General features: G+C 39.0%; 1 long non-coding RNA gene across 1 annotated transcript; it reads right to left on the reverse strand.

The window, feature by feature from the left end:
- Positions 1 to 1516: 1516 nt before the first annotated feature.
- LOC106148391 lies at positions 1517 to 6683 on the reverse strand. Its single transcript, XR_001233804.1, has 3 exons — positions 6653 to 6683; positions 2552 to 2616; positions 1517 to 1686 (listed from the first exon to the last, which is right to left on the reverse strand). It is a non-coding gene; the product is annotated as an uncharacterized LOC106148391 (long non-coding RNA).
- Positions 6684 to 15333: the final 8650 nt, after the last annotated feature.

Genomic DNA, 15333 nt, shown 5'->3' on the forward strand with positions numbered 1-15333 from the left:
TTAAAATTAAACCACGTTTAATTTTTTCTCTTCATATACATGATCGATGGGAGCTTCATGATACAAATAAATTGGTTTTTTAAAATTCTAACAATCTTGAATCCCATTTCCTAGAGATAATCTTTTCCTTTCAGCATTTTTTCTATAAATATATAATTGGTATTATTTCAGTGTTTTACCCCTGGCACATATCATCAAATTTTCTTGAAAACATACATTTTGCAATAGTATTGTAAAATGGTGAAATATTGTAAACACTGTAAAATTGGTGGAATATTATTCTACCATATGCAAGCATCATTGCTGTTCTTACATTCTCCTACTGATGATCATACAAATTATTTTTTGTTTTGCTATTCCATATAACCCTCTAATAAGTGGTTTATTTATAACTATTCCTGAGTGTCACTGACATTTTAAAACTAAATTCCCAAAGATTTATAACTTCTAGATCTTAGGAAGACAACATTTTGCTTTATTACCTACTAGCTAGCATCCTTCTAAAATGTAAAGAAAGGCTCTCAATGAAAGACACTGCTATTTCCTTAGCAAAGCATATTAACAATCTCACTACACTGAGTAAATAAAAATTTAAAGCGGTGGATAAGGCATTTACAGAACCACACTGATTTATATTCCTTCCCAGAGTAGAAGAGAATGATGATTCAGAGAATTTTTGGCCAGCATTATTTTTACATTTTGCCAATTTGATAAAAATGGAATATTTAAAATTTTAACAACTTTTCATATGATTCATTGATATTTTTTCTCGACATTCATATTATGCTTTTTGCTCTTTCACAGTTAAAGCACCCATCTGATTGACTTTTTTTTTTTAATTTGAGTGGTACAGTTTAGATATACATAGTGATCACATTCACCATAGGGAATTTGTACCTGTACATGATATATCTTGATGCTTCCTGTTTTCTCATTCCTCTTCCCATTTATAGTTCATTAATCATAGTTAATTTAAATATGTTCAAGTATCTGGGGAATAACTGATTTGCTTCTTTTAATTCAGAAACTCCTTCTCCACTTCTAGATCAAATATCCTTTTGTGTTTTTCCTTGTCCCCCATAATTACAGATTTCACATATAACTTTGACTCTGTGTATTTTATTTTCTGTATGCTTGATAAAAGAGAAATTCTATATTCCTATGTTTACTATTAAAATGGACCCACTTTAGAGGATATTAGGTATTCAATCTTGGATATTGATAAGTTTGTAAACTGCAGCCCTCCGTTGCTTTGATTTTTAGTCTGATGGAAATAGAATGTTTAATAAAATAAACTTGAGGGAACATTTTTTTCAGGTGAAAATACTCACATATGAAGATTTTCATAATTCATTTCATTTATACATTTTTATCTTATCAATTCAAATTATGTTATATTTTGCATGGATTTGATTCAGCTAAAAATGAGCAAAAATTAAAAAAAATTCACTCTGTTCAAACTATCAAAATTGGAGCCGATCTGCTCCTTTAAACCTTCACCTTCAACTTACCCTGATTTTTGTGTTTTCTCCTATTATTGATGTCACTTGATTTAGATTGTGTTTCTGCAGAAGCAGACCCCAAACCAAGACGTGAGGGCACACGGCACACTTAGGAGGTGATCCCAGGAAGAACTGGAAGGGAGTGGGGAAGCGAGACAGAGAGACGAAAGCCTGGAAGGATGTCCTGTGGAACACACATTCCTATGAGAAATTTAGGCGGGACTCTATCGGTGAAATCTCACTACATGTAGAACATGCCTCTGAGTTTCACAAAACCTACGTCTTCGTTTGCTCTTCCGCATTTCTCTCCACCACATCCTAATTCCGGCTCGCAGCATATTTCCCTAGACAATTATCGTAACTGCCTTACTGGTACTCTCTTGTCCAGAGGGCTCGGGGTCTATGTATTCTAATAAAATTGATTTAGATGTCCCAGGTTAATCTTCTAAATATACGATTATTATCATTCAAAAAGGTCTAACCCAGGGAATCACTGGTCTCTAAAAATTACTTCCCTCCTTCTTTCCAGCTATATCTTCCCACCCCCTCAAAATGTGTACTCAGGAAAAACTGAGCTCACAGACTCCACACTTCCCAGAGAGCACAAAACCTACCATTACCTTTTCTTTCTCTTGAGTGCATGGTCTGTCCTCACATACCATTCTGCTGAATTCCTACCAGGGGAACAAAGCTCATCTCAAACACTGCCTTAGAATTCTCTGGCAACACCCAAGCTGAAAGTTAATATTTTTTGAACTCTGTTATAGCATAAAACACTTGTCACTCTGAGTTGTGTTCATTTGTTTGCCCTTAGGTTGTTCTCTTTCAGGACAGGGTGTGCATTGATTCTCCATAAAATCAAGCAAGTCATTGCACATAACCTACAGACAAAAATTACATATGAACCCACTTACTTATTCATAACCTGTCTTTGCCTGGCATGTGTGGGGCCTGGCTTCTACCCCAAACTCCTTAAAACCAAAGCAAACAAACAAAATAGTGTGTTTCTTACTAAAGAAAAAAATCAGAAACCATGAGAGTCAACTCACCAGTTTATGAGAAGAGGTCAAGTGACTGAAATTTTCTTTTCTCACAAAGGCATGATGGACACAAGCTGAGCAAAATTACAGGGCCCAGGGAGGTTAAAAAAAAAAATCAAAATGAGATTAACCTGTGGTTTAAAATCATTACAGAAGAAAGATAATAAATCAAACATAAACATATGCATTATGCTGAGTCCTGTAAGGGAACATGATAGTGTATTGTTCCAGTGTTAAGGGCAATGAGTGAGACTTAGAATTAAGAAAAAAAATCCTCTCTGAGAAGGTAATGTTTAGAGTGATACCTGCAGGATAAGGAAGATTTCCAAAACAGAGAAAAGATTATGTGCAATGGATCTAGGATGGTAAAAGTCTGAGCAAGAGGCTAGCCAAGTTTAGCACTGGCTAGATAATGCATGATCCTATAGAAAATTTTTAAAAAATGTATTGTGTTGAACTGCTAGGGAAAATCATTGAGGAGTGTTAATGTTAACTTTAAAAGTTTTTTGAAATGTTTATCAAACACAAAAGGTTTCCCTATAAACCAAAAATATTCAAAAATTATTTTGAAATTAAACTTTTCATTTTAAAGATAAAATAGTATATTCCTATACACTAAGGCAAAATAAAATTATTTCTATTGCTTATTAACTCTAATATAGAGCTAGTCAAGGAGTTATTTTGCTTTATTTTCATAAACTTTGATCAGATTTCTTTGTTTCTGTTATGATGTAATTGATTTTGTTTTTCTGCAAAGTAATTTAATTTTTCAATGTATTTTTATGTTTAGTTTTTAACATATTGTTTCTTGTTTTTTACTTTTGGTTGATAGGGATTGAACCCACAGCCTCAAGCGTGCTAAGCACAGGTTCTACCAATGAACCACACCCTCAGATACACTGATAGCATTATTGAGGTGTAATTTACATGTCAACAATTTACTTCAATTGACTTACTACTGTAGTTTCACTCTAAATATTGATGTCAGGTAGTGTCATTCTTCCAACTTTCTCTTCAGTATTGTATTTCCTTTTCTATGAATTTTAAAATTAGTTTGTCAATATCTAAAAAGTAGTTTGCTTCAGTTTTACCTCAGATTGCATTGCATCTATGGATCAAGTTGGAAGGAACTGACATCTTGACAAGATTCTTGACAATTATTCCTCTAACCAAAGAACATGGGGTATCTTTCCATTTATTTAGTTTTTCTTTATTTTCCTAACATAGATCTTTTGATTTTGTTATAATTATATCTAAGCATTTTATTTACTTGAGTGCTAACAAATTTTTTTTTTGTAATTTCAACTTCCACTTGTTCACTGCTGCTGTATAAGAAAACAACTGACTTTTGCATATTATCTTTGTATCCTGAAAACTACTAGAATTTTATTAGACCATTTTGCTGTTATATGGAGAACAAAAATGAAAAGGACCAGAATAAAAGCTAGGAGATCATAAGAATGTCACTGTCATTTACTGAGTGGGAAAATACTGTAATTTTCTCAGTTGCAATAGAAGCCTAAATTAGAGAGAAACTGGATGAATTAGTGACACATATTTAATTTCTAATGTACAATGCTTAATAATTCATTATTGAATGTGAGGGAAAGATTTTAAGAATAATTTTAAGTTTTGGGATTTGAGTAATGATGAAGATGTTCCTAACACGGAAAGAACTAAAAAAGGATAGAAGAGAGTATGGGAAAGGGTTAACATAAAGATACAGCTGCTCATTTCTCTGTGTTCCAAGGGCAGTTTGATCACATCTGCACAGGGTCTCTGTGTGCATTCTCCTCGTTTCTTCAAATTGCCTTTTCAATTTATATTATAGTCTCAACTCTATCTCTGACCCCTTATGGAATCTCCATTGCGTTTAAATCCATTGTTAAACTCTGCTGCTGCATTACATGTGCTTGGTTTGGGCTTTCTGTCTGTTGGTTTTCTTTTGGTTTGGTTGTTTTGTCATCTTGACCTGTAACCTAGAATTAAGTGAAAACCTCATCCATGCAAATCTGACCATGCCACACATATAATGGATTAGAAACAATTTAAAAAGCAACTTATAAAATCCTCTGATTTTGAACATTAGTAATGTTTTCTTTGTCCTCAAACAAGTCTTCTCTGCAGATCACATTTGTACTTTCCTGAAGGAATGTCGGCTGGATGTGGGCACATTTCAACTGAGGGTATTTGAAGTTTGAAAAGGGCAACTTCTTATTTATTTGTTTTTTAATATATGTAAGTAAAATCTAAGAGCTCTAGCTAAGGATCAAGTACAGGGAAAAATATTCTCAAGGACTGAGGCAACCCTAAGGATTCCATGTATTGGAGTCAAATGAAGATTTTTAGGTAAATCATCATGGACGAGCATACACATTCATTGATGAGATCATTTAATCCTAAAAAATAGACTATTATTGAAAATGTGATTTCTACGCTAGTTCAACCAACAAATCCCTGCATGTTCATATGTGAACAAATCACTTCACAATCTAGACCTTGGAGTCTTCAGTTGAAATGATCTTAAATAAAACTCTTTCAGTCCAAAGCATCCTGAGTTTCGTTTTTCAAGCTTGTCTCTGTTGAGTCTGTGTTCATGGTAACTTTTTCAATGTGCTCTCTGAATAGTAAGTCAATGTATGCTTGAATAGGGAAGGGAAGATAGTGGGATGTTTATTAGCCACACTTGCCATGGTGCCAGTTACTGCAGACCCCTGCAGTGGTTTCCAATCTCCTGCCTGGGTTCCAGTGCACAGCAGGAAACAAACAAACAAAAAAAGTAGAGGGGTGCATAGCAGGGATCTGGGACCACCAGCTACTCTCTAGGAAAAAAAGGCCACGAGGTACCCAGATCCTTGATATTTATTCATTACATCTGAGTCAAGGACAATGGGTGAAGGGCAGTGGGTGTTTCCAGGAACAGTAGACTACAGTAGGCTAGGAGGATCAAAACATTCTTGCAAAGACAAGGACAAGAATTTCCCCAGATATCTTATCCTTTTTAGCAAGCTTATCTTTCCCTATGAGCACCACAGCAGTTATTAGCCCTAGGGCTTCCAGCAGTGACCAGAAAAGAGCAGGGACTTTCTACACTCTAATCTGGCCCAAAGGGGTAGGACAAGGAGAGCCTAGGACAGACACTCTGTCCATTTACAATTCACAGTCCCCAAAAGATGTTTGGAAAAATACGGTAGATGGCATGTGACCTAATTGATCATTATTAGAAAGCTACTTATTGAACTTCATTCACTGACTCAGTTCCAGGTTACTGTGAGATTTAAAAGAAAGCCAGTCTTTAGCCTAGGACCTATTTCATTATCGGGGAAATCTGATTTTGTTCTATACACATGGGAAGATGAAGAAAGACTATCAACAAATACATAGTCTGATTACAGTGTTCCATTCTTAACAGGGAAGTCACTAAAGAAAAATGAATAGTTAAAATATTGTATGTCTGATTTTTAATGTTCTTAGTGGAAAGTCTTAGTAAGTTAGGGAACAATCTTCTAAGGGACGGGTCAGAAGTTCTGCCAATTAAAATGAGGCAATGAGTGTAACAGAAGAAGACGCTCTGCTTATCTATTCTTATCGTTATCTTGCAATAATACAGAAGCAGATCCCTGGGGAATTTCAGATTTTATGGGACAGAATCCGAAGTCTGGCAGTCTTTCATATGAAGCATGTAGAAGTTAGCGTCTCTTGTGTTGTGGGTATTATTGGGAATGAAGTGGTGAAAGAATAGCAAAAGAGCTTCAGCTGTTTCAGAGATCCCAAAATTTAACATTCATTTCATTACATTTATTTCTCAAAGTTCAGCACAGTTCTAGAATGCAGAGAATGCCTCCAGAAAGTTAGGAGTTTTGCTTTAATAAATTGCTGTCTCCCTGTGTAACATTTTCAGAGATGAGGGAGATTTGACGGAGCTATAGAAAAAGCGGGTGGGGGGAGCAAGATTTGGAATTTTCTCTGCTTTGCAACTAAATCCAGGATATCAGGAAGGGTGACAACAGCTGTTTCACTATCATTTTACATGTGTGGAAAGGCTTTGAAAATGGACACTTGCTGCAAAAAGTAAAATGATGTTCTGTTTTAAAAAGTCACCATTCTTACCAAACGTGGTGGTGCATGCCTGTAATCCCAGCACTTGGGAGGCTGAGGCAGGAGGATCACTGTGAGTTCAAGTCCAACCTGGGCTACAAAGTGAGTTCAAAACCAGCCTGAATTGCATGGTGAGATCCTGTCTCAAAAAAGACAAAAACAAAACAAAACAAAACAAAACCCAAAAAGTCATCATTCTTATTGTGTGTAAAATGATTATTCAAGAATCAAAAGGACAGCCTTTGTCTCTAGAGGACTGGCTTCAGTCATTTTTAACAAGGATGGTTCCTTCTATTTTGAAAAGCACTTGAATTCAGGAAGCATTTAAATGTCACCTAAAATGTAGTCAGGAAAACAGGCAAGGAAGATTCGTTTTTGAACAAAACATCAGTTTTGATGATAAAATAATACATTAAAGTTATTTACAAGTCCTCCCAAGCCATGCGTATCATCCCTATGGTCAGTTCACAACCTCTCAAGATTCTATGTTGAAGAAAATTACAACTTTTCCATCTTCATTTTAATAACAGAAGTTACAGCTACATTTTGTGTACTAGAATTTAAGTTCTGGCTGTCTTTCAGATGCAGAACTGAATTGCTAATGTATCTATTAGCAACTGGGTTGCTAATATAACTATTCTTCTGGGTAGATTAGGGCTGAGATGCGGGGGAAGTGGAGATTTTATAAACACAACTTGAAAGAAGAGTCCTCTGAAAAGCTTTTAAACATGCATTTGTATATTTTTATAGTACTTTCAAAATAGTGATTAAAGTTTGAAAGTGCTTGGGAATGAATTCAGCTCACTTTTTGAATATAAATTGTCCTCCTCTCCCCAAAATTAAGTTGCCCAGGCTGACTTACTGTTTATATTGCACATTTCTCTAAGAGACAGAACGGTAAAGTGGTCAAATTGTGTGGAGAGAGAAGTTAAGATCGGTTTGGAGAATTATTTATTCAGCTGTTTATTTATTTGTTATTTTGCTGCTTCTTCAGGTGAACCATGTCGTTACTATGCTGGTTTTTAACTCTAGGTTTATTACATAGGTTGGGATAAATGAAGTAGCTCTATTTCTACTCATTACTTTCCCTGCCCGCAATTCTCTGCAGGATTCTTTGCTCTAGTGAAGGCAGAGAAACAGAAGGAGAACACATGCTGCTCAGATTGAAGTGGGGAGGCTCCCCAGAGAGCGGGGGCAAATGGTTCCCTCTGTAGTGCCCCGGAATGGGAATCGTTACTATGCTACGGGTTGGCTCAAAACAATAACAGCAGCCTCCAGCTCTGCTGGCTGAGTCCAGCTGATATCTCCAGGCAAAACCAACATGCTCTGAGAAAACTGAGACTTTTAACGACCCCACAGGGAGCTTAGAAATCTGGGGAGTCAATGTTTAATTTTATCGCAGAGACTGGTGTAGGGGAAGGGGGGAGTGGTAATTCCAGGACCTCTAGGAATGTTATCACACTACATTTTTTTAAAATGAAAGAATTAGAATAGGGAGCTAGAGGAGGCCTCATGTGTCTAGTTCCACATCTTTACTGATGGGAAGAAAAGAAGCCTGAGAGAAGTGACTTGTTGAAGGTATCAGGACTGGCTCCTGGCACAACCAGTCCAGGGCAAGGTATTCTGACTTCTAGACTACCAGAGTAATTCTATGTGCAACACTGCCTTTGAAATAGAAACTTATTCTTTCACCCATCCAAATATTATTTCCTAGAATGCAGACACAGTGTGGGATCTGGTGGTTGTTTCTTTCCAAGAGGTTCAGGGGATGGAGATGCATAGCTTTTTATCTTCGAATAAATTTCCACTGGAGCAAAGTGCCCCTGCGAAGGAGAAGCAGTTTAAGAGTGAATACCACTGGAGCAGCCTAGACAACCTGGTTAAGGAAACCACAGGCCAACTTCCTGGGCAGCTGGTACTAAACAGGTGGGCAGCGATCAGGAAGTTGGGATCTAGTTTTAGGGGAGCCAAAGTGAGTAGTGAAGACAGAAACTAAGACAGAAGACAGAATCATACACTTGTGCGTATGATGCGTGAGTTTTTTAGGTTCTGCCAATATTCTGATTTGAACAAATTCTATGAAATCATTACAATGAGAAAAAAATCAACTGCTACATCATATTTGATAGCTCACCTTGGATGATTTTCTTATGATTATTAGCCAGGCGTGGTGGTGCATGCCTGTAATCCCAGCACTCAGGAGGCTGAGGCAGGAGGATCCTTATGAGTTCGAGACCCACCTGGGCTACGAAGTGAGCTCAAGGTCAGCCTGAACTGCATAGCGAGACCCAGTCTCAAAAAAAAAAAACCAAAAAAAATGGTCATTAAAGTGTTTTGAACGGAGTGAAATTTGTGCAGAGTGAACTCAAGTCACTTCCTGTATTCAAAAGTAAAGCAAAATTATTTTCATTGCTCCCCAACTTTTTTCCTCTCTCTCACACTCACACACATATATGTACACGCCTGTACACACACACACATATGTACATGCCTGTACACACACACACATACGTACATGCCTGTATACACACACACACACACACACACACACACACACACACGGAGTTTGCTATCTCATTACATTTTCTTCTATAATTGGTAGTGAATCGTATCAGTTGTTAATCTTTATGACAACAAATCACACTTTAGTAAAAGATGAAATGCTACCGTTATACATAAAATATTCACTCATATAAAACAAAATTATATTTTATATCACCTTATTATCTCAAAAGCAAGCTCTTCTAGATTGGACACAAACAAGACTACGCATTTATGAGATGCTGAGATTCCTGAGACCAGTGACAGGACAGCACTATGCGCTGCCTGCACCTTGGAAGGTTCTCATCCTCCAGGTGGCTGGGGTGGTCTCCTAGAACTTATTCTGCACCAGCGAATTGAACCCAGAGAAGGCCCAGCAGTTTTAGGAGAGAAACATATAGATCAGTCACAACATTGTGTGTGCCAGACTTAGAGCATGCAAACAACAAGCAATGGGATGAAATGCATGTGCCCAATGGCAAAGGTTCTGTATCATGGTAGCTTTACAAGAGGATGGAAGGATACCTAGCAGAGAGATGAAGCTGTCCCCAAGGAGGCTGTACACAGCACCCGGTGCTGATCTAAAGCAAAGTGCATTACTGATGCCTGACAGCTGGGAACAGTGGTTTGCTTTCTGGGACAAGGAGAGAGCCCCATTTAAGAAAAGGAATGTGGTGATAATACAGTATTTACATTGAATGAGAGTCCTCATTTTGTTTAAGTGTCTTGAGGAGGGAACTTCTTGAGTAATATTTTATACACCTCCAGCTTGGCCTGGATATAGGAGGGATAATTTGATTTAGGATGGGGTGGCAAAAGTAATAAGAAGATCATTCATTGCTAATTAAAGTCTATGTTCTTTAAAACTTTCGCAGGTGATATCTGGATATTAAGCTGTCCCATTTCTGAGGACTCAGAGTCCTCAAATGGAGTCCTTCAAAAGTGGAGTTGGGAAAATATAACTTATTATCAGTCCTGATGTCTGACAATAAGAAAATGCAAGGACCCAGTTTCTAAACCAGGGATCAAAGCAAAGCTGTCCAGTGGGTCCTACTTTGTGATGGGACAGACCTTCCTTGGACTACTGAATGACACAAACTAGACTTCATCTCCACTGCCTGCAGCAGAATTAACCATAAAATGTGGGGTCAGCAGAAGAGTAGGGTCTGCTAAGAAGAACACAGAGAGGGAGACCAGAAGGATGTCTCAAAAATATGCAGGACATAGGGTTTATAACAAGATGACAGGTCATTCCATGCATGTAGAACATTCTTCTCCTCCAGAAGTTCTCATAGATCAGTTTTGTTGGTTTTTTGTTTGCGTCTTTGTTTTGCATCCATGTACAATGACCTGGCATCTCTTATGTGGGGATTAATTTAGACCTATTTACATCAACTGTCATGACAGTTTATATGTATTATGTCACCCATCAAGCTAAATTCACATTCATATTAAATCTCTTTCCAAAACATATGTCTTTATACAGACACACACTCACCATATGCACACACAGCTCTGGCCCATACGTACTATGCAAAATAATTTTGCAAGTCTGTGACTTTAGCTGAATGATTTATATACTAATAAAACAAAATTAATGATTGAAGAATAAAACGTATTCTATAAAAGTTGAGTCAAAACAGAATTTTGACAGCAGCTATTAAAATCAGGCTTAGGTCTAGACGGAGGCAGTACAGAATGTTAGGAAAAGCACCCAGTAGATGTCAACCCTGGTCCTATCACTTAGAAACTGTATCCTTAGGCAAGTCGTTTTTCCTTTAGAAGCCTGTTTGTTCACTGGTAAAATGACAGTACTTTTGCCTCATTTAAAAGACTCTTGAATATTGATTAATGTCTGCAAGAAGAACTGACATAATATCCAGACTCTGGATTTCAATACAAATTGTGTATTTAGCTTAAAATATTTTGGGAATAATAAATGTTAGTTATCCCTATCACCTTTTTCTTCAACTAACTGTGAGTGTCCCCAGGAATGAAGTTAGAACATCTCGTCTCCGTGGCCTGAGTGTAAGGACAGAGTTTGTGTGATTTGTTTGATTTGGAATTTTAAAGCTCAATCAGGAATTAAACTAAGCTTAGAGATGGAGCCATTAAGGAAACTGCAAAGGGACAGACAGTCCCAAAATGTGGCAGTCTCTGTTTGGTTTTTAAATGTAAGTTAAATATTAATTTGACCTAAAAAAATAAAACCTCTTCCTCCAGGGAGGCCTTTTTCCTCTCACTCTCTTATGCTGACAGATTGTTGGTGGCGCTGGCTTTTTCACATTGATTTATTTGGAGGAAAAAAAAAAAGTCTTCAGATGATCCTATTTGGGTTAGAAAAAAAAGTCTTCAAAACAGCTCTCTTGTGGCCAGCGTCACTAGCAACCCAACACGGTGTGAGGTGTTGCACAGTGAGAATTATTCCTTTCATTTCAAAATCAAAGATGGGGGCTGGGGATTTAGCTCAGCAGCAAAAGCGCCTGCCTGGCAAGTGCGAGGTCGTGAGTTCGGTTCCCAGTACCGGAGAAAAACCAAAAAAAAAAAAAAAAGAAACATTTTCAAAATCAAAGATGTTTAGGGCAAGAAAAGCCCTGGTTACACATGATCAAAATAAACTAACATCAGATTTGCTTACGGAAAGCGTTGATGAGATCTAGTGCTGAAGTCTGAGTACTCCTTTTATTCTTCCACCAAGATTTTTATAGAAAGAATAAAAATCAACTCTAAAAGCGAAGCTGATTTGAAGAAAGTAGGAAATGCTTCAAGATCTCGTTTTCTAAATTCCCTTCTGCTGATAGCTCCTTACAGCAAACAGAGTGTAACAATATTGTTGATTTATAAACAGAAGTCCCAAGGAAATTCAAGATGTCGTCAAGATTCACTCCAGATATAACAAAAAAGAGAAGTGATTGAAGCTTTTAAATATTTTGGATCTCTCTTGTTCTCTGGCTGTTCTTAAAATTTGTAAGGAACTGGGAACAGAACTGAAATTTCAGGTTCCCACGTTCTACCTATCTTAGAGGTAATGTCAACATCTTTTGTTTAAATACCTCCTTTTATCAAACTGCAATTTCTGTCTTTCACACACTCTTCTTTCTCCATTTAAAAACTTTGTAAAAACACTATCACCTAGTGATTCATGGCATTCAGCATGTATGCCTTATATTTTATGTGAAATTAAACATCTGCTTGCTGGTCCTTATCCATGTGACATGTGGTTCATTTTTTTTCCTAATTTATATATTAATGGAATTGGATATGCCTTGCATTGACAAATTATGATCTGCCCCAGGGTTCTTTAAGTTCAAATTTAGCATTATTGATGGTTAAAGGTAGATAATTCTTCCTGGTGGGAGACTTTCCTGTGCATTATATGTTAGCACCATTCCTTGGTTGATAGGGTTCCCACCTTCCACTCCCTAGTTAACAACCAAAAATGTACCCAGATATTGTCAAACGTTTCCAGGTGGGAAAAATCATCCCCAGTTGAGCACTATTTCTTTAAGTCTTGAAGACAGTGGTTTGCAAAGTTTAGTGGACATCAGACTTGCCAGAGAACTTGAGATAAGCACAGAGGTCCAGACTTGATTCTGCTTCCAAAAGCCAAGAATTCTGTGGGTATTTTTCATAAGCCTTTTGACAACACAAAAACATTGAGAGGTGCCATAAACAAGACACTGGATAACAACATATGCTTCTTGCTCCACAGGGAACTTGTCAGAAATGTAAATTTGGGGGTTCCACCACAGACTTAGTGGTGCAAGTTTCACAGACTCTGAGATGCAAACCACTTAGTTATCTAAGACATGGCCCAGCCAATATTGAAGTATACTCTACAACATCCAGCAAGAATTTCAGACGCACAAGGCCACTTTGAAGGACTATCTTTCAACACAATAGGCACCACTGGGTAGAGCTTGGCTGGAATCAACTTCTATGCATAGCACAACTCTTATCAACATATGGTCATGGACATTTGGGAGCTGATCACTCTTAAAGGGGCAAATCAGATTAGCCTTCTGGGGAAAAGAGATCTGAGGGAACACACAAAACCCTGTTCTGTTCTCGTATCTCAGACTTGTTAATACTCCTCACCACTGCAGCCCCAACTCACCCGTGGTGTCTCTAAAGTCAAGCAGGGGTTGTGCAGAAGGAAGTAAGGTAGCAGAAGGCTATACAGAAGGCTTCAAAGATAGTGAGCACTTTGGAAACCAGAAGGATGCTCATGTGGCTGCAGCCTTATGCTTTTGACTCTGTTAGAGCCATTTTCTTTCCCAAAGTTTTCCTAGATTTTCCTTCTAGGAGCCATCTTCACGGTTTGTGTTTCCATTGGACTTTTAATCTAATCTAGTATGTACCGTGTTCTTACCTTGTACTGCAGCCCCACACATCATGTTCATGTCCTATACAATACTGTAAGTCCCCAGAGATAAGGATTCTGGCTTATTCATCTCTTCTTTCCCTGTAATACCTACCTGGAGGGTAGGCATTCAAAGATAGGAATTTAATTGTCATGTATTGGATGATACAGAAATATTTCGGGATATAGAGGTAAAATACCGCAAAGTAAAGCACTTTGCCCACAGTCCAAAAGCAGTACTTTCCATCCTAGTGTGCTTCAAAACCTTTCACAATTACATTAACTCTAGACTTCTGAATCATTCACAGAGGCGATTCCTAAAGAAAAGGTCTGCGCAGATGAGTCAAGCGCTAATTCTGGAACACTGAACATCCGAGGTATTCCGTATTCATTCAGTTTTAAACTGGAGCTTTGCCACCAGGGATAAGCGACAATTTAGATCAGTAAAGTTTGGTGGGAAGATAAATAGAAAGAGCTTGGGACTGGGGATTTAGCTCAGCGGCAAAAGCGCCTGCCTGGCAAGCGCAAGGTCGTGAGTTCGGTTCCCGGTACCGGAGAAAACCCCCCCCCTCAAAAAAAAAAAAAAAAAAATAGAAAGGGCTTGACTAGTTTCCACTGGTGTTCAACAACTCGGGCTGTCTATCTCCAAAGCCAAAGTGGTCCAACACTGCAAAATAAATGAAGGAACCAACGTGGAACTGGCAACCTTCTGAACTTAGTGATGGTTCCGTGTTTGGGACATCCAGACCAACTTGATGGTTTGTTCCCATGTATGACCTCCGTGGCCAAGAGCCTATGACAAACTATAGGACACTCAACGCCGAGAAGGGGTTTCAGGGTCTACCACGTGAGCTGGCACGCATCCCTGTCAGAGTATAAAGGCCAGGCACAAGAAAGGGGGCCACTTTGACTGGGCAGCATTTCTCCCGCAAGGGGAGTACGAGCACAGGAAAGCTTCCAGCTAGTTGCTGGGAGTCTGGCAGCTATTTCTGTCCGCTTTCCCATTCCTAGATTGACGCTAGTTGCTGAAATCTCGGGGTACTGGATTTATTACACTGCCGCTGTGTTGAGCTCTTACAATAATAATTAGTGTCTAACTACCATTTGAGATGTTGGACTTTTTTTGGCCGTTTTAAGAGAGGAGGAAACTAAGACTCAGTTGTACAAGCTGGAAAAGCGACAGAGGCGAGACTTAAGTATACTTTTTCCTCCGGCAGCTCTAATGCCAGGGTCTGTGGAGGACAGGCAGCCTATTTATGAGTATTTCCCTGCCCCAGCCCTATTTGCTCCAACGCAGAAACTCACCCATCCACACCCAGTGGGAGGAGGCGGCTAGGGAGAGAGAGACCCGCCCTAAGGTGGGGAGCGCTAAGCTTTGATTGTAAAGACCCGGGGCTGAGCCCGTCCTTTGCCATTTCCCGGCCACATTAACACTGGAGCAAATCTCTTTTCCTTCCAAAGCTCCTCACCTAGTCCTGCGGCTCCCGCAATGCCGAGCGGACCTGGAGCTTTCGGTGGATTCTGCAAACACGGCAGGGTCAGACACAGATTCCAGAGATGACTGGGACCCTGACCTCACTAAGCCGGATTTGTTTCATCTCTAAAACAGATCTGCACACCCGCGCCTGCAGCCGAGACGCGAACCCACGTGTCCGCGGTGGCTGCGGAGTCCCGAGCGGGCGGCAGGAGGAGCGTGCGCGCCGTGGGCGTCGCTTTAAGAGCGGCCGGCGCGGAGCCTCCGCCTCTCTGTCCGCGGAGCGCGGCGGGCACCTGGGGCTGCGGGAGCCGG

This window comes from Chinchilla lanigera, unplaced genomic scaffold, assembly GCF_000276665.1.
Source record: "Chinchilla lanigera isolate Chin_1 unplaced genomic scaffold, ChiLan1.0 scaffold00019, whole genome shotgun sequence".
Classification (NCBI taxonomy): domain Eukaryota; kingdom Metazoa; phylum Chordata; class Mammalia; order Rodentia; family Chinchillidae; genus Chinchilla; species Chinchilla lanigera.